Source organism: Dryas octopetala, chromosome 8 (assembly GCF_963921425.1).
Source record: "Dryas octopetala chromosome 8, drDryOcto1.1, whole genome shotgun sequence".
Lineage (NCBI taxonomy): Eukaryota > Viridiplantae > Streptophyta > Magnoliopsida > Rosales > Rosaceae > Dryas > Dryas octopetala.
The window spans coordinates 16487174-16506453 of record NC_141373.1 but is presented as its reverse complement, the minus strand read 5'-3'; the positions used below and the strand labels follow the sequence as shown (position 1 = coordinate 16506453).

General features: G+C 40.2%; 1 pseudogene across 1 annotated transcript in view; it reads right to left on the bottom strand.

The window, feature by feature from the left end:
* The window catches only part of LOC147277651 (mitotic-spindle organizing protein 1A pseudogene), a 56850-nt pseudogene that overhangs the window by 15936 nt on the left and 21634 nt on the right, over positions 1 to 19280 (bottom strand). The gene's annotated exons all lie outside the window — the stretch shown is intronic.

Genomic DNA, 19280 nt, shown 5'->3' with positions numbered 1-19280 from the left:
TATTTATTTATTATGTTGTTATGCATGGCTCAAAAGAAAAGAGAAAAAGTTTAAAAGTTTGATATTCAGTATTTTTATGGGCCCAAGGTTCGGGGCGTTACACTCTCTTCCCGAATTCTCTCTTCTCTCTCCTCCTCTCCTCTTGACAAAACTTTGACCGACTATAACTCTCGCTCCCGACCTTCGATTCAGGCGTGCTTGGTGGCGTTGGAAAGGTATCGACGATACCTTTCTATTGGTGGTCTCGGATCGGCCATCCGACCACCCACAACAGTGCAGCAAGCCACAAAAGTTACGGTTGCACCACCGTGATCTCACTGTTTCGGCAGAAATTGGATGGCCGGACCTACTGGGCTGTGTTCCCCTCGTCATGGTGAGTCTAGCCATGGTCTCCGTTCGTCAATACAATGCTCCACGACGAAGCAATGACCTCAGGAAGTCCAACGCAGCCGCAGCTTCCACCGCCGATTTCGGCCATTTCCGGCGACTTTTGGCCGTCGGTACAGTTGTCAAAAATGATCCTCGAGGTTTGTGCCGCCGCTGCCACGTACCATCGGAACCACCAATTTTGGCAACGGGTTAATGGTTGTTTGACCCGATTCCGCTCAATTGAGGTCTCAGGAACCTTTCTAGGTCCTTTTGGTAAGTTTTTATTGATGTTTGTGTGTTGTTTGGGGCGGGGCAGCCACCGTGTGTGGTGGCAGCCGCCCGTTTCGATCGTTCAGTGGCCAAATTGTGTTTCTGAATTGTATTTAATTGGTTGTCTGGTAATAACAGGTACACGAGCTCAAAAAATCTTATTCCCGATGCCGTCATGCTGCCAGATTTGTTATCCGAGCGTGTTGCCGTCCAAGGACATTTCAGTCTTTTCACATGGTTACACTGTGAGTGAAACTTATCTGATTATATTGTTGAGTACCGTGGGTGAATTGTCTGCTTTGTGTGATTTTTTGTTTTATGTTAGAGGAGGCTAAGTGTAGGATTTGGATCATGAGAATGAATTGACGATAATTTAAGGCTATGGGATTAATTGGGAAATATTAAAGATGCTCTGAAGATAATTGTTGAATTAGAGAAATAATATTTATTGTCGAGGTAAATAAATGATGATTAGGTAATTATTATACAGATTTGATCAAATTAATTTTTGAGGAAGTATTGGTATGATTTGAATAGCAAACAAGTGAGGGGTTGTGAGTACAAATCAATTAATTTCGAAAAGGATTCGGCATAGTTCAGAGTAAATAGCGAGTGGACCTTGTTTTATAAATGTTTTAAGAATAAATTTTCTCACAACAAGTGTTGATGATGATGTATATCTAGAGATAAATCTGAAAAGAAATACAAGGGGCATTAATATATTATTAAACAATGAAAGTTATGAGTTAGTTTCAAGAATGTTGTGATTGAGGTTGTGCGAGAATGCCTGCCTACCCGTGCATCGATTCGCTCTGTACGGGAAGTGTCGAGCCTAGTTTCCTGCCTGCTCGTGTATAGATTCGCTCTGCACGAGAAGTGGCGAGCATTTCTACCTGCCCGTGCATTGAGATCACTCTGCACGGGAAGTGGCAAGCCTAGTTATCTGCCTGCTCGTGCATATGCACGGGATGTGGTGAGCTTAATTACCTCAATGTATGACCAGCAATTCCCCGGCTACTAGTGTGGCGTGAGGTTTCAGTTGTGGAGTATTTTGAGAAATGATTTTTCATTCAGTAAACATTTTAATTCAAATGAATAGTACTCATTTAGAACTGTGCAAAACAGAGATTAATGATCTCTTAAGAAAATGCCTGATAAGGAAAAGCACATCACCCTAGAGTTGCCCAGCTTTCTATGTTGAGAAAGCTGCTGAATAGAAAGAGAAGTTCTCAGGTTAGTAATTAATTACAAACCATTAAACAAAGCCCTTAGGTGGATTAGGTACCCTTTACCTAATAAAAAAGACCTGTTGAATAGATTATGTGAAGCCACAGTTTTTTCAAAGTTTGACATGAAGTCAGGCTATTGGCAAATCCAAATTAAGGAATAAGAAAGGTATAAAACTGCCTTTACTGTCCCTTTTGGGCATTATGAATGGAATGTAATGCCATTTGGTTTAAAGAATGCCCCCTTCAGAATTCCAGAACATCATGAATGAGATTTTTAACCCTTACTCTTCATCCACCATTGTTTATATTGATGATGTCTTGGTTTATTCTAAAACTTTTGGACAACATGTCAAGCATGTAAAAATCTTTCAAAAAGTTATTATAGATGCAGGACTGGTTGTTTCAGCCAAGAAAATGGAAATCTTCCAAACCAAGGTAAGATTTCTTGGTCACAATATTTTTCAAGGGACAATAATCCCAATTGACAGGGCTATAGCATTTGCAGAAAAATTTCCAGACGAAATAAAAGAGAAAACTCAACTGCAAAGGTTTCTAGGAAGCCTAAATTATATTGCAGACTTCTTTCAAGCCTAAATTATATTGCAGACTTATATTAAAGGTTAAGAAAGAACCCTACTGCCTGGATTAAAGAACATACTGAGGCAGTAAAAAGGCTAAAAGCCAAGGCAAAAGAATTACCATGCCTTTCTATTCATATGCCAGAGGCCTTTAAAATAGTCGAAACTGATGCCTCAGAACAGGGATATGGTGGAATCCTAAAACAAAGGATTCAAGATAAGGAACAATTGGTAAGTTTCACATCAGGTATTTGGAAGCCAACCCAACAAAATTATTCAACAATAAAAAAAGAAATCCTTGCAATAGTTTTGTGTGTAACAAAATTTGAAAGTGATTTATTGAACCAAACCTTTTTAATCAGGGTAGATTATAAAGCAGCTAAAGATGTTTTAACTAAAGATGTGAAAAACATAGCTTCAAAAGAAATTTTTGCTAGATGGCAAGCAATTTTATCTGCCTTTGATTTTCAAATTGATTATATCAAAGGAGAAAATAATTCTCTCCCTGATTTTTTAACAAGAGAATTCTTGCAGGGGAGAAATTTGCAGGACCAACAAGCTGAGCCAGAAACAAACCAGGGACCTAAAAGGACCCATGGAAGGAAAAAATAAACAAAAAATGCAAGATGAGGAACTTAAAAGGTCTCCTTATATCCCTTCAATGGAAATCCCCCTTTGACTCATTGAAGATGTTCACACAGAACTCAACCCAGCTGAAGTAGCAAGATTATATTTAATAGGACATTTACACCCTAAATTTGAGGGAAAAAATCAGTTTTTCTATTAAGCAATTCTCATAGAAACTGGATCGGTTAAAATAATCCACAACGACAGAAACGACTCTAAAAGAGTCATTGGGTTTTCCCAATTATATATCTTAAAGATATTATCTTTGAAAGATTGGGGTTCTAACCCAATGTCTAAAAGACGTTTTAGAAACCCAAAAATCTTCCCAAATTACTTCAGTTATTTTGATTACCAGCATGCCTAGGAAAATGCTTTATGTCTTCAAAATGATATTTTCTCACATTCCTGGTTTTTCAATTTTCAAATCAGAGATAAGAAGCCCCTTCCAAATTGGTTTAAAGCTTGGTTTCTTATTTGGGGTCCTTCTATTGATCTCTTGCCTTTAGAATTAAAAAATTCTTTTTTCAGATTTAGATCTTCTAATTTTGATTTGGCAGACTACTGGGAAGCTCTTATTTGGTTTTTCTATCTTTATGATATGATTTGGATCTTAAAATGGGTTTATGAAATTTCTCCCCCTGAGGAAGATGATTTCATCTGTCTTCCGCATCTTAAAAGACATCTTTTTATAAAATGGTGGAACCAGTTTCAAATTCAGCATTTGCTTCCCCCCAAATTTAAAATAAAATCTGTTGATGAAGTTCGGACAGGTGCTAAAGAAGCATCTTCCTCTCATCCCCATAAGGAATCTGTTCCTATCCTTAAAGGACTTTTATCTCAAATTAAAGCAGCTAAAACAGCTGATCCTTCCTTATCCCAAGCTGATATCAAACAGCACCTTCTTGAGGCTCTTGATGAAGTGGATAAGATGTCAACATCCGAAACAGAAGAATTTGATACTCATCTAAATAATGAAGATGACTGTGAAGAGATTTTTCCCCATCTTTACAGATAAAGTTGTCGGCCATTTTACTTTTCAATAAAGATGCTCTACTGTTCACTTTAGTGCGGGTTACTGTTTACATTAGTGCGGGATACTATTCATCTCAATCAATTTCCAGCTGTCCCCCACTTAGTTCTCAGTGCGCTTGAAGAGATAAGATGGAATCTTTCCCATTCTACTATAACGGACTCCCCCTGCTAGCAGATGAGGGCATCACAAGTTTAGAGTTCAGTGTGAAGTTTGAGTTTGACTCTTCTTTTGAGTGTTAAGTTTAAAGTTTGAGTGTGCTACTTAGAGTGTGAATCTTCTTAAAGCAATTTGGAGGTATCTTGTTCCAAATGCATTTGTAAGTTATTATGTTTGGTTTGTTTGTTTTCTACCTCTGTATTTTCCAGTTTTTATTCATCTACTTATGTATGTGTTACCTCCTTTCACTACCAATTTATAAATCAAAAAGGGATTAAATCCTGGGTGTTTTATGGTATCAGAGCCACTTAATTGTTGTTAATCATAGTCCCTGTGACATCGGAGTGGTCTAAATCCACCGATTACAAACATTGATCGACAACAGTTAGCTCTTTGTCTCATTTTGTTTGTTTTATTAATCGTTTGGGGGGGTGGAAGTCCGTGTTAGCCGAGGATAGGCATTGAGGACGCTTGACACCGTTAAGAACTTGAACGATTATTAAAATTTCAATTTGTTTTAAATGGCTAATCTGTTTAGATCACTGTCTCGTAGATCGGATGAATTTAGATCTAATGATGTTATGAGGATTAAAAATGTAGAAGAAGTGGTAATTAAGGATTACGAAAAACAATTGCAGAACTGGAAAATCCCTAAGGTTCCAATCTATGATATTTACAAGAAAGGATCGTTTACTTTTAAAAGTGACTATGTAATTAAAACTTGTGAAAGAACAATTGCTATTTCAGAAACTCATGAAAGTTTTCAACTTTTTTCACAAGAGATGTTAAATGAACATCAAAAAAGAGACTTTAAATACTTACATATTGGTCTGGTTCAAGTTGCAGTAAAACCACTAACCAGAACTGGGTTAAAAACCTCTGTTCTTATCTGTGTTCGAGATTGCAGGCACAACATCTTTTCAGATTCACTTTTGGGAGTACTGGAATCATCACTATGTGATGGGCCAGTATTCTTTAATTGTTTTCCCAACTTTTCAATCTAACTTTCAAATGAAGGAGCCTTAAAGGCATTAACCTTGAATATTCAAACCTAAGGGTTTGATATGATTCCAGGTTCACAAAACATGGCAGTTGTTTATAGAATTTATTATAAGGCTATGAATATTTTATGTCCAGAAGCACATAATTTGGAAGCAAAAGGTAAAACTACCCTTTTTCAGGCAAATTTGGGTAAAGCTAATGTAGTTGTACCTAAAACTATTATGTGGAATAATATAACTATGCCCGAAAGATGGACTCTTCAGAATCAGGTACCTACTAGACCAATAGAAAACCAAGAGGTGGATCAGATCATTGAACACCAAGATGGAGATGTAGAAATAAGGTTTTCTGAAAACAGGTCAACAAGGATAAGCAGAGAAAGCACGAGCAGAGCCAGCTCAAGTTCTAGAGGAGAAAGTTCAAGAATTTCAAGTGCTAGGAGCTCTTTTATAGCAGAAACAGAACATGATAAAATCATCATGGGAGGATTAATGCAATCTGACAACCAAGTCAGCCAACCTTGGTACAGGGTAGAAACACCTAACACTGAAGTTAGCGGAACCAGGCAAGGTCAGGTAAGAAGGCCACAATCACCAACCTTCTCAGATATAGAAGGATAATTTTTTATTAATATGTTAGAAGAAGAAAGGCCTTTTGACATAGATCATGAACTCTTAAAACAAGAATTCATGAGTGAGAAAAACAAGAAGAAAAGGGAATGGTTTGAGCAAGCCTTTTGCTCAAAACATAAAGAAATTCTTCATAGAGCTTTAAACGCCAACATAACGAGGCATAGAAGACATATAGCTTTTTTTGTCTGGTTTGAAGGATTTGCTAGGAGAAACAACCTTGAAGAATTTAACCAAGTAGTCAATACTTTAGAAAATCCTTTTAAAAATTACTTAACTAAAAAAGGGAAGGTTTTTAGGGCTATTCATCCACCAGCAGAAACCCTAGAAATTAATGGAGGGTTAGCTGCCCCTTTCAAAGGAGATGCTTTGTCTAAAATAGATAAAGTCACTACCGAACATATTGGAAATGTTCTGTCTCAAGGAAATTATACCAATTTATATCTTCAATCTCTAGGAGCCTAAACCTCAAGAATTGAAGACTCTATAAATAAATTATGCCCTAAAAAGGCAGGAATAGAAGCTTCCACCTCAAAAATAGAAAGTCAGGAAGTCATGTTCAAACCACCACCAGTGTTGGAAAATTATAAGCTAAAAGCATCAATAACCTCCAATCAACAAAAAGATGTGATGGAAGAAATACTTGTTAGATTGTCTAAATTAGACATAAAAAAAGACGCATCATCTAAATCAGATGAGACAAGGGATCCTGGAGTTAATGTGCTCTCCAAAGAAGGAGAAGAAGAGGAAGATCTGGAACAAGTCTTCCTGGGACATCCAGAGGATTCGGCTGCTTAGGTGAACAAAATTAATTTTAAAAGAAATCCTATTCCCATGGCCCCAAGCAGGAATTATTACCACAGGCCAACACCAGTCGACATGGGATTTGAAGAAAATTTCCATTTTGACACTGCCAGATTTGATGCTGGATCCATTGTCGAATGGAACATCAATGGACGTATAGAATACCAGGTAATTGATGTCATAAGACAAATGTTAATGTACGCTACTGTTGGCAGGGCTGTAGGAAATTCTGAAAGCCAAGTGGCTTCAGCTATTGTAACAAGCTTTTCAGGTCAATTAAGTGGATGGTGGGATTTCCTACCAGAACAAACAAGGAATGAAATCTTGTTTGCAACCAAAAGGGTGATAAAGACTGAGCAAGGAAGAGAAATAGAAGGTACTCAAGAAGATGGGATAAATACTCTTGCTTATACAATAACCCTTCATTTCTTAGGATCTATGGATCTCTAGCATGAAAGATCTAGAAAAGTCTTAATGAATTTAAAGTGTCTAACTTTATCTCAGTTTAAGTGGTATAAAGATGTTTTTCTTGCAAAAGTTTATACCAGATCTGACTGCCATCAAGACTTCTGGAAGGAGAAGTTTATTTCTGGACTTCCTCCTTTGTTTGCAAAAAATGTAAGAAACAGGCTTAAAGCCAGAAATGGAGGAAATATTTCCTATGGTCATTTGACGTTTAAGCATCTAGTCTCAGAAATTTGTGCCGAGGGTTTAGCCCTGTGTACAGATATGAAATTAAAAAGGCTTTTAGAAAAAGAAAAATCTTCTAGAGGAAAGAAATGGGAGATTTTTGTGAACAATTTGGATTTTCTAAAACCTCACATTTTTTTAAAGAAAAGACCAAAAAATTTCATAAATATAAGAGGTTTTCAAGGCAAAAACCAGATTGGGCTAAAGAGCCAAAAGAAAATAAATTTCTAAAAAGAAAAAGATTTTCAAAAAGAAAAAATTTTAAATCTCAAAAACCACCAACTTGTTTCAAGCGTGGAAAGGTGGGGCATTACAAGAATGAATGCAAATTAAAGGAAAAAATTAATAAACTACAAATGAATGAAGATCTAAAGAAAGAACTTTTTAACATTCTTCTAAACTCATGACAAGACCGCCCCCGGATTCCACCCTGAAACCCGGAGAGGCCCTGCGGGAATCCAAAATCAAGGAAAATCCTACCGAAAATTCGGCAGAACCTCCCCTGAAAATGGACTAACCCAGAAATTTCAAAACCTGTTAAAAAGCACTTCTAAACAGCAACCACCTCTACCACAACCAAAAAGGGTCTCAGACCCAACAATATAAAATAACCTTATAATTTAAGTATGGTAATCAGAGCCACTACTCCTATTACAGAAATTTTTTACAATTAAAGAAAAGAAATTTCCACAAAATGGAAAAGATGCCTACAAGATCCGGGAATGGAAAATGGATGCTATACCTCGACGTGTTTGGCTCGACCTCCACCAAAACTACTACCTGGAGGGACAATTTAAGACAACAAGAAAACGGTGAGATAGGCTCAGTGAGTGGACAGTTAAACGGAAATGAAAATCAAAGATTAAATATCTTTTCAGAAAAACCATTTTACACACGTTTAACTCTAAAACCTTACGATGTCCTTTACAATCCCCCAGTTTTAAAAATCATTTCCCAGTTGTTTGGGCCATAAATTAGCATTTACCATGGCAAGACAAGTAGAATGGGAATGGTTGTGGAGAGGAGGCCAACCTACCTTCATTCATGAAGTTTGAGTCATGCCAAGCTAAGTGGAGACTTAAATCGAACACATGGCGTGCGGTATTACCACCGAACCAAGAGAGTTGAAGGGGGCTGCTAATGGAGTTCCAAAAACCACAAGATGACAGCCAATGAATGGTTGAGTATTTCAGATGAAGAAGAAGCATGTGTAGTAACTTATTTTGATATTTGGGTGGCTTAAAATCCAACTAGTAGTTGTTTGTTGGTTGTTTGAATCAAAAAGAAAAAAAGAGAGGAGGAAAATTGCAAGGAGTGCTGGCGGACAGAGATGTAGTTTGTTGTTTGGTTGATGGGTTGCACTGAGTGAAATATGCAAGTAAGGTTCAGCCAATTTTGAAATTCAGTAAAGCAGGAAGAAGAGACCAAATTGAGGATGGTGGATATTGAATGCGGGAAGCCCAACCAGCTTAGGTGGCTTTCGTGGGAGTTACCTGGAGTCAATTTGAAATAGAGATTTTTTTTGTAGAAGTTGATGGTTGGATCAGTGTACCTATGTGCAGAACAAATAGAAAATTGCAGTCAAACTTTGTAGCCTGGGCGTTCGTACATAGATGTATATGTATAGCTATGGGTTGGTTTAATGGATATAAATTGCCGAAATGCATGCCAGCAAGAAAGTGACAATGGAATGGATGTATGTAAATTGATATATATATATATATATATAGGATTGGCTGGTTGAATTGATTGAAGAGAGAGATTGATTGACGTTTTGAGTTTATATGTATATATATATATATACTTTATATAAAAAGCATGCCATTGAGTGGCATTAATCACATTGTATGTATATATACATACAATTGAAAGAGTAAGTGGCGTGGCTTTTATGTATGCACTAATATATATTATACACATATATAATATACATACATATATATATTATTATTATATATATATTATACATATATATAATATACATACACATATATATTATTATATATATGTATAGTTAGATATTTAGCTTAAAAGTATATGTGTATATATATATATATATTATGCCTAGCCAAATACATATTTTTGAAGACCAAAAAGTGGTTTTATTTTTAAGTGGGCCCAAACTATTTTTGAAAGAGAGACATGGAAGTTGGCCACCCAAAGTCTATAAATATTTTGTCCAGCCTCATTCTTCTTATTTTGTCCAGCCTCATTCTTCTTGTTTTGTCCGGCCTCCTTCTACCTATTTTGTCCAGCCTCTCTCCTCTCCTTTTCTACTAAAATTTCTTCTAGGCTATCCAGGCTACTTCTACCCACAAAATATCCTATGATTAGCCTGGATTGCTTTTTTCCCATTATCTCCATCCACCCAACCTCTCTATCATTTTTCACACCCAAATACCTTCTACATAGCCCGGGTAACTTTATTTCCCTATTTTTTATGATTTGATCACCCAATCTCTTTTCTTGATTATTTCGCCCAAATATCAACTATGTTGATCACCCAACCTTGTGAGCATGATGAAAGTGATCAATTAAAATCTACCCGGGCTACCTCGCCCTTGGTTTCAAAAGTGTTGTTCGCCCACTATAGGAGGCCGGGAGAAAATGCCTACAAGAGGCTGGGCGAAAATATTTTGTGAAGTAGCTTCAAAGGCCTAGAAGAGGCCGGATTTTGGCGAGGGATCATGAAAGTGGCTCGACTTGTGTGGGTGAAAGGCCAAAATATTTTATTGAGTGGTTCAATCCATTATGTCGTATCAAATAAGAGAGTAATTCCGGCCTATTGAGAGGCCGGGTCATCTCTTTCTCATGTTTTATAAGATGAATTGGCCCAAATAAATGCAATTTGCTAGGCCATGTATAATTTCAAGCAAAGAGAAATAATTTCGGCCTAGTTTGAGGCCGGGTTATGTATTTAAAATAACGAAATTGGTCCAATCGAAGATAAAAATGGGCTGGGCAATTTTATTATTGGGTATAAAAATAAAAAGAGTTGGTTTCAGCCTAGTTTTGAGGCTGGGTCGTTTCATTTTATTTTAATTTTTTAATTAAGTTTGGGTCTCAATACTTGGGCCGAATTTTTATTAAGCTTAAAACCTCAAAGAGTTTGATCGAGCCCGAAAGCTTCTTGATGACATTTCTTAGCCAATAATGGCTTTGCCCAAGTCACATAAGGATTTCTCATCCACCAAGAAGTTCTACTTAAGCTAGAATTCCGTCCAAGTAAAGAGTTCAAATTTGGAAAGGATTCTCATCGACCATCATTGCTCAAGATCACGTGGTTATCAAAGAAGAATCCGGTCGAATCTTAATTTTAAGACAGTACAAATCCCATCTGTACAAGGAGTCTAGGGGGAATTCCGGGCCAAGTAATGGCCCATTGCTATCCTAACCCTTATATATAGACGCATTCAAAAGAGAGAAAAGGACATTCAACACACAGCGCAATCAACTCACAAATTTCTCAAGAATCTCTCAAAGTTATTTTGCTTTCAATTTTACTTAGTTGCTACCGTTCAAGGCGCTTTTAGGTTCTCAATAGTTCTAGTTCGCTAGGTTTGTAGCTCTGCCATCATCCTTCTCAAAGGCTTGTGGTATCGATTTAGTTTTGTTTTTTACTTTTCATGCAACTTTGCTTGTCTTGATTTCAACTTTAATGCAGTTTTTCCTTCATTCGCCCTCAATCTAATGCCTGCTATTTTCATTATTTCTTTGAATTTTGAAGTTAACTTGGTTGGTCAAGATCGTATTGAGTTTCATTATACTTTTGTTATCCATAGTTTCTTTGTTTTGCTTGGGCACTTGCACCACTTTGTGCACGAGTTCGATCACGTAATTTTAAGGAGGCCAACTAGTGGGTCGGATTCCGATTCCGACTAGGCCTTTAAGAGCCTTGTCCCTGAGGCTAGAAAAGAACCTAGGCCAAGAGTGGTTCCTAGCTTGGCCGATCAATCGCTTGATAAGAATCAATTTAGGCGCAGTTACTCAACCCAATCACTATCACATTCCGATTGAGCCAAAACTTGGCTTGACGGTGGCACGCCCCGCACTTACACAAAAACGGACCAAAGTGTTGCTTTTGGCCAACCTTGGCTAAAAACGAGTGAACATATTTTTGGCACGCCCGGTGGTATCTTATTTGTTGTCTTTGCTAACATTGCATAGTTGCTAATACTCGTGCGTTTCCAAATCGTGATCAGGAGAATCCTTACCGTAACCCGGTTCCTTATCGTGATCCAATGACGAAGAATAAGGCCATCCCAAGCAACCAACCCGCTAGCAAGGCAACCGGTGTTGTGAATCCAAGCAATCATCCCAACCTCGATTCTGGAAAGAGGCCTCAAGTTGGCCAACAAAGCGGGAACGATCACGTTCCGACCTTTGTGGACCAAGGGATGGACCAAAAGAATCAGGATGGATCATATGGTGAAGTTACAATTGAAGATGTACCAGAGAAAATTGACCCTCTACTCCAGCTGAATCCGGCTACTATAGAGGATGTCCAACAACTCATCGACTTGGTGAGGGAGGAAAGTCGGGTCACCCAGACTCATTTACAAACCGTGGCTATCCAGGTGAACACTACGTTAGACCGGATTGAACGGGCTAACAACGTGATGGCCAACAACATTGCTGGTATGGGTATCCAAATTGGACAGCACATTGTCCAAGCTCTTCAAGGGGGTCAGGGCCAGAATCCACCCGTGGCCAATCAAGTGCAAATCCCTGAACCCTATAGACCGCCACCTTTGGCAAACCAACCACGAGTTCATCTAGGTTTGGGGGGCAATGGTAACGGCCAGAATAATGGCCGGGCCCAAAACCAGGGGGGTAACCATCAAGCGGTCAACAACTTTGCTGGGGGCATTCAAGTCGGACTCGGCCAAGCCCCAGTGGGAATTGATAGGAATATGATCGAAATGGTCGTCCAAGACATGTATGGACCTCTAGCTAGGAGAACAATCCGACCAGTATACCGAAGACCTTACCCTGACTTTGTGGACCAAACGGAATACCCAAGAGGTTTTAGAGTTCCTGATTTCACTTTGTTCTCCGGTCAAGATTATCAATCCTTTATTGAACACATAGGCCGATTCATGGCCCAGTGTGCTGAAGCTGCAAACAATGATAATCTGAAACTTAAGATGTTTCCCAACTCACTCACTGGAGCTGCTTTCACCTGGTATGTTAGTTTGCCGGTCAACTCGGTTCCAAATTGGCAAACTATGGAGCGAATTTTCCATGAACAATTCTATCGCCACGAACCAGAAGTGTCGATGGCTGATTTAGCCCGTTTGGTGCAAAATTCTGAAGAGTCCGCTCAAGGGTATATCTCTCGATTTAGGCTTACAAGAAGTAGATGCACTGTCCCTTTGCCCGAAAGCGAATTTGTGAAGTTAGCCCAGAATGGTTTGTCTTTGGAACTTCGGAAGAAGTTTGAAGGGATGGAGTTCCGAGATCTTTATGATTTAGTCATGAGGGTGGATAGATATGAAGCTATTCTAAGGGAAGAACGCCAGAAAAGAATGGCAGCAAAGGCTGCATGGAACAAAAATAAGTCAAGTGTTCAAATGGTGGAGATGGAAGAAGAGCTCGAGGAAGTGGAAGTTGAATCGGATGAAGAATCAGCCGAGGTCAATGCGGCTGAGATTATGATTTCCAAGCCTCATGTATGCAAGGCCTTGGTGAAGGCGTCCAAAGATCAAAAAGTGCAACAAGTGAGTTTTTCTTCCAAGCAGAAAGGATCCGTCACTAGAGCATTTACCTTTGATTTATCAAAGGGTGAACAAATATTCGATCAACTATTGGCCGAGAAGCTTATCAAGCTGACCAATGGCCAAGCAATACCACCGGCCAATGAACTAAAAGATCGAACCTACTGTAAGTGGCATAATGCGTGGACTCACTCGACCGCCAATTGCGTTGTCTTTCGGAATATTGTGCAGGACTTGATTGACAAGGGAACCTTACGCTTCCCAGAGAAAGAAAAGGACGTGATGGGAGTTGAGAAAGATCCTTTCCCCAAGATGCAGGTTAACATGGTCAACTTACATATTCCAGATTCCGATCGAGGAAGAGAGAAAAAGGTCGGAGAGGGAAAGCATAGACTAGCACAACCGCATGGGGGGCAAACTCAGAGGCAAGAATATCGGCCGATTGAAAAGGTAACAACTCGACCGGAAGAGAAATCGGCTCCAATAAAAGGAATCGTGCTATGCAGTAGGTGCCAATGTGAAGTGGCGCTCGAAGCTTTCAGGGTAGAAAAAGGGGCGGAGGCCAAGGTTTCAAATGTGTCCTCGCCGACTCAAGATCGCAATGAAATTGAGTCAATCATAGTTCAACCAAAAGACAAAGGGCAAGAAAAGATTAACCAAGATCATGAGATGAAGGAGTTGGTCGAGCATCATCCTAAAGACAAAGGCAAGGGTAAGTTGATTGAAATGTCACCACCTGGAAATTATGGTCCTCATAGCCCTAGAAGAAGAATTGAGCCAGATAGTAAGGCTAAACGTCGCCTTGACTTTGATGATTATGTCGAGAGGAAACCAGTTGGTTTCCAACTTAGAGATAAAGGCAAAGGAAAAGTGGAGGACATGGCTTTACCTAACGGCTACCCACTTCGTAGCCCAAGGAGAAAGCTTGTGCTGGGAGATCAACCAAGACGGAGTTATGAGAATAATTACCGTAGGCCGTACAAACGGCCTTACCAGAGGACACTCCGATATGATGACGTGGCAGAAGATCTTTCCAAGCCATATGAAAGAAATGAAAGAAGCCTTTGGATATCAGTGACTGACGACCGAAAGCGAGACGTGTCTCATGTTACTATGCCGAAACCAGGCAAGAACACTTTTAAACCCACTCCGGCCGAGCCTAATGTATGGTATAAGAAAGGAAAGGATGGAGTTATGATTCCATTGTCAAGAACCCAAACTCGGCGTGTTCAAACGCAATACGCTCAATCATGTCGAGAAGAAGAAGCTTGGATTGAGCAAAGGGAGGCTCAACTTAGGAGAGGTTCTGACCTAAGGGAGAAATTGAGAAGAGGAGAAGTCAAGCTCCTAAAGAATGATGGTTCAACCGAGGGTAATGCGACTGTGTTGCCTAAGGTCCAGAGGATGGTCGAAGGGACCAAGGTTTTGGTCATACCAGATGAGAAAGAGGAAGTAATAAGCATGCTTGAAGCTCACTTGACCGCTGCATTCGAGACCAGAAAGAAGGAAATCGTAATTAATAAAGTTGACGCCGATCAACCTATGAATGAGGTTTCTAGAATTACAATAGACCAACAAATGGTCGAAGCTTCTGAAGTTGAAACTGACCAATCTATGGTCGAACCATCTGAAAGTAAAGTTAACCGAGAAACGGTTTTAACTCCTGAAAAGGAGGTCGACCAAGTTAAGGTTGATTCCCTCATTCCCTCTGTGGTTATTCCACCAAGTTCTGATCCGCTGACAGAAGAGAACAAAGACCTTATCAAAGAGGAAGAGGAGAATGAGGCCGAACCTAACCAAGACATGGAATATGAAGGCGGAGAGGATGACTACTTGGACGAAGAGTACGATGAGGAATATGATGAAGAAGGGGTCGGAGAGGAAGAAAGTAATGACAAGGAAGGGGAGAAGAAGCCCCGAATGAAGATATCGCCTTCTGGGAAGATTACTTATGATTCCGGAACACAAGGGTCATCAGAATGTGGCATGATTATCACATTACCTTTGGAATTCGAAGCAAGGCCAGAACAAGTGGCCCAATTGGAGGGTGATGTTATAGCTGAAGAAGAGGCTTGGGCAGAAATTGATGAGGAGGTAGTAAACCAAGAGGAGAATAATGATGAGCGGTTTGCATGCCTCAAAGAACATAATGACAACCTTAGCAACCAACTGAGAGCATGCCTTGGTCGACCAACAGAAGCAATGGCCAAGCAAGTAAGGGCATTATACATTCGTGCACACATTGAAGGAATGCCAATGAATAAGGTATTTGTGGATAATGGAGCTGCCGCTAATATTTTGCCTTTATCAATCTTAAAAAAGCTGAAGAAGACACAACACGACCTGCGTCCAACAAAAGTGAGGATAAGCTCTTTTGTAGGGGATGATGAGGAGATTTTGGGAGCAATTTCTTTAGAAGTAGCGGTGGGGAAGAAAAGAAGAAACACTACTTTTCTTGTAGTTAATTCGAACTCCCAATACAACGTACTCCTTGGTCGAGATTGGATCAATGGTAGTTGGTGCATCCCATCTTCTTTGCACCAGTTACTAGTTCTTTGGAATGAGGACAATACACTTGACGTTATATCGGCCGATACACGGCCTTTCCCAGCCTCCGCCAACTTTGTTGATGCGGAGTTGTATGAGGAAGGAGTCACCTTCCAAACTTTGGTGGATGGAACCAAGACTACAAAGCCTTTGGGGATAACGGCCAATGAATTGGCTGGAATTGAGAAAGGGGAAGTCAAGATTGAAGATGAACGACCATCTTTGGTCGACTTGTTTGCAACAATATCCATGTCCAATGACAGACAAAAATAAAGAAACTATTAATGAAGCGTTGGAGAGATGGTCAACGCACTTGGCCGAAGAAACGGCCTGGATAGATGAGGATGAGATCAATCTCATCGAGTGTTTAAGAGAAGGGCCTGAAGAGAACCTCTTAGAGATCGAAGAATTGGATCCAGCGCCGGCTAAGCTTGATGACTCTAAGGCTGAAGTCCAAGACCCTTTGATCGAAGTAAACTTGGAAACGGCTGAAGAACATAGGCCGGTTTACATCAGCGGCTTGATGGAACCATCGCTAAGAGTCGAGATTGAGTCACTTCTGAAGGAGTTCAAGGATTGCTTTGCGTGGAATTATACTGAGATGCCCGGACTCGATCGCCAGCTAGTGGAACATCGTCTTCCGATCAAAGAAGAATTTAAGCCATTCCAACAACCACCCCGACGAATGTCTAAAGAAGTAGAACTTAGGGTGAAAGAAGAAATAGAAAAGCTTGTAGAAGCCAAGTTCATTCGGCCAGCAATTTATGCAAAGTGGCTTTCTAACATTGTTCCTGTAATAAAAAAGAATGGCAAAATAAGATTTTGTGTTGACTTTCGAAATTTGAATCTTGCAACTCCTAAAGATGAATATCCTATGCCTGTGGCGGATCTCCTTGTTGATGGAGCAGCCAAACATGAAATTTTGTCATTTATGGATGGTTACTCAGGTTACAATCAAATATACATAGCAGAGGACGACGTCCATAAGACAGCATTTAGGTGCCCGGGAGCAACCGGGTTATTCGAATGGGTGGTAATGCCTTTTGGCCTTAAGAACGCTGGGGCAACTTACCAGCGGGCCATGAACGCTATTTTTCATGACATGATCGGAAAAATGCTTGAAGTATATATCGATGATGTGGTTGTTAAATCGACCACTCGACCGAGTCACCTTGGAGACTTAAGAAAAGCCTTTGAGAGAATGAGGATGCACAACCTTAAGATGAATCCTCAAAAATGCGCTTTCGGCGTGTCGGCCAGAAACTTCTTAGGTTTCCTTGTCCATCAAAGGGGAATCGAAACAGATAAGAATAAAACCAAAGCTATCATCGATGCACCACCACCCAAAAATAAAAAGGAATTACAAAGCTTCCTTGGCCGGATAAATTTTCTTAGGAGATTTATTTCAAACTCGGCCGGAAAAACAGAACCATTTTCCCCACTTCTTAGGCTTAAGGGAGGGGAAAAGTTTATATGGGAAGAGCAACAACAAAAGGCTTTTCAAGCAATCAAGGATTACTTGACCCGGCCACCCGTGTTGATACCGCCTAGAAGAGGTAGGCCGCTCAAGTTGTACATTTCGGCCTCTGAAAACTCTATCGGGAGTCTTTTGGCCCAAAATAATGAGGAAAAGAAGGAACAAGCCATCTATTACTTGAGTCGAATTTTAACGGTGATTGAAAGAAAGTATTCGCCGATCGAAAAGTTGTGTTTGGCCTTGTATTTCACGGCCACAAAATTAAGACACTACATGTTGCCTTCCGTAGTATATATCATTTCCAAGACAGATCTTATTAAATACATGTTGTCTCGGCCTATCATTAGAGGCCGGATTGGAAAATGGACAATGGCTTTGTCCGAGTTCTCATTTAGATACGTGCCCCAGCAATCGGTCAAGGGTCAAGCTTTGGCTGATTTTTTGGCTGCCCACCCTAGCGTTGAAATAGAAAACATGGAGTCGTTTGAGATAGCATCGCACTTTTTGATTCCATGGAAGTTATACTTTGATGGGTCGAGTACCACGGCCGCATCTGGGGCCGGAATTGTGCTTATTTCCCCAGGAAGTTTCAGAGCACAATATGCCTTCCAATTGGATTTCACATGTTCAAATAATCAAGCTGAATATGAGGCATTAATTATCGGCCTAGAAATTTTGAGAGAACTGGGGGCAACCAACGTAACAATCATGGGTGACTCCATGTTAGTCATCAAGCAGTTAACCGGGGAGTACAATTTTTATAGTACGGTGTTGTTAGAATACCGCGAAATGGCCATGCAATTGATGGACGACTTCGATGAAGTTAGCATAGAGCATGTGCCTCGAGACTTGAATTGGGAGGCCAATGAATTGGCCTAACTTGCATCCGGCGTGCACCTATCTGAGGGGTTGGCCGAGAGATTCTTTAAAGTAGAAAGAAGATCCTTACCTTTAGTCGAAGAAAGGGGTTTGTTGATTGGAGCGATACCGTCAAACGTTACCCCAGAAGATTGGCGTCATCCTCTTCTCCAATACCTTAGACGTCCAACCGACAAGCACAACCGACGGATAAGACTTCAAGCAAGAAACTATGTGATTATGAACGATGAATTATATAAAAAAGGGTTTGACGACTTGCTTCTGAGGTGCTTAGGAAAGAAGGAGGCCATGCAAGTAATGACTGAAATCTATGATGGAGCATGCGGTGCTCACCAACCCGAAATTAAGATGAGGTGGTTAATTAGAAGACATGGCTATTATTGGCCAACTATTCTAAAAGACTGTATCACGTACGCAAAAGGATGCCAGCCTTGCCAGAGGCATGGTCCGGTCCAGCATGTGCCCGCTTCAACCTTGAACCCCATAATCAAGGCTTGGCCGTTTAGAGGTTGGGCTATGGATGTGATCGGAGAGATTCACCCATCATCAAGCAAGGGCCATACTTATATCTTAGTGGCCACCGACTACTTCACTAAGTGGGTCGAGGCTGTGCCTTTGAAGAAGGTATCTCAAGTGGAGGTTATTCAATTTGTGAAAGAAAACATCATTCACCGTTTCGGCCTGCCCGAATCCATTACTGCTGATCGAGCAAAATATTTCATTGAGGCGGATGTCAAAGCATTCATGGAAAATAATGGGATTAAGTTGTATCATTCCACCCCATATTACGCCCAAGCCAATGGCCAAGCAGAGGCCAGCAACAAGGTTATCAAGAATATCATTCAAAAAGCTATAACGGACAAACCAAAGAAATGGCACGAAATTTTGTCTGAGACCTTGTGGGCATATCGAACGTCAAGGAGATCGGAAACAGGAACAACACCATTTGCTTTAACATATGGGCATGATGCGGTTTTACCTATGGAGATGGCAGTCAAATCCTTACGGGTTGCCCTCCAAGAAAGTTTAACACCAGATGAGTACACCCAAGCCATGGTTCAAGAGCTCGAAGAGTTGGATGAATCGAGATTGAAAGCCTTGGATAACTTGAAAATTCAAAAGCAAGCAGTAGCGAGAGCGTATGATAAGAAAACAAAGGCCAAGAGCTTTGGAGAGGGCGATTGGGTTTGGAAAACTATCTTACCTCTTGGTGTGCATGACCGGAAATTTGGAAAATGGTCACCCACTTGGAAGGGACCATTTGTCGTGGACA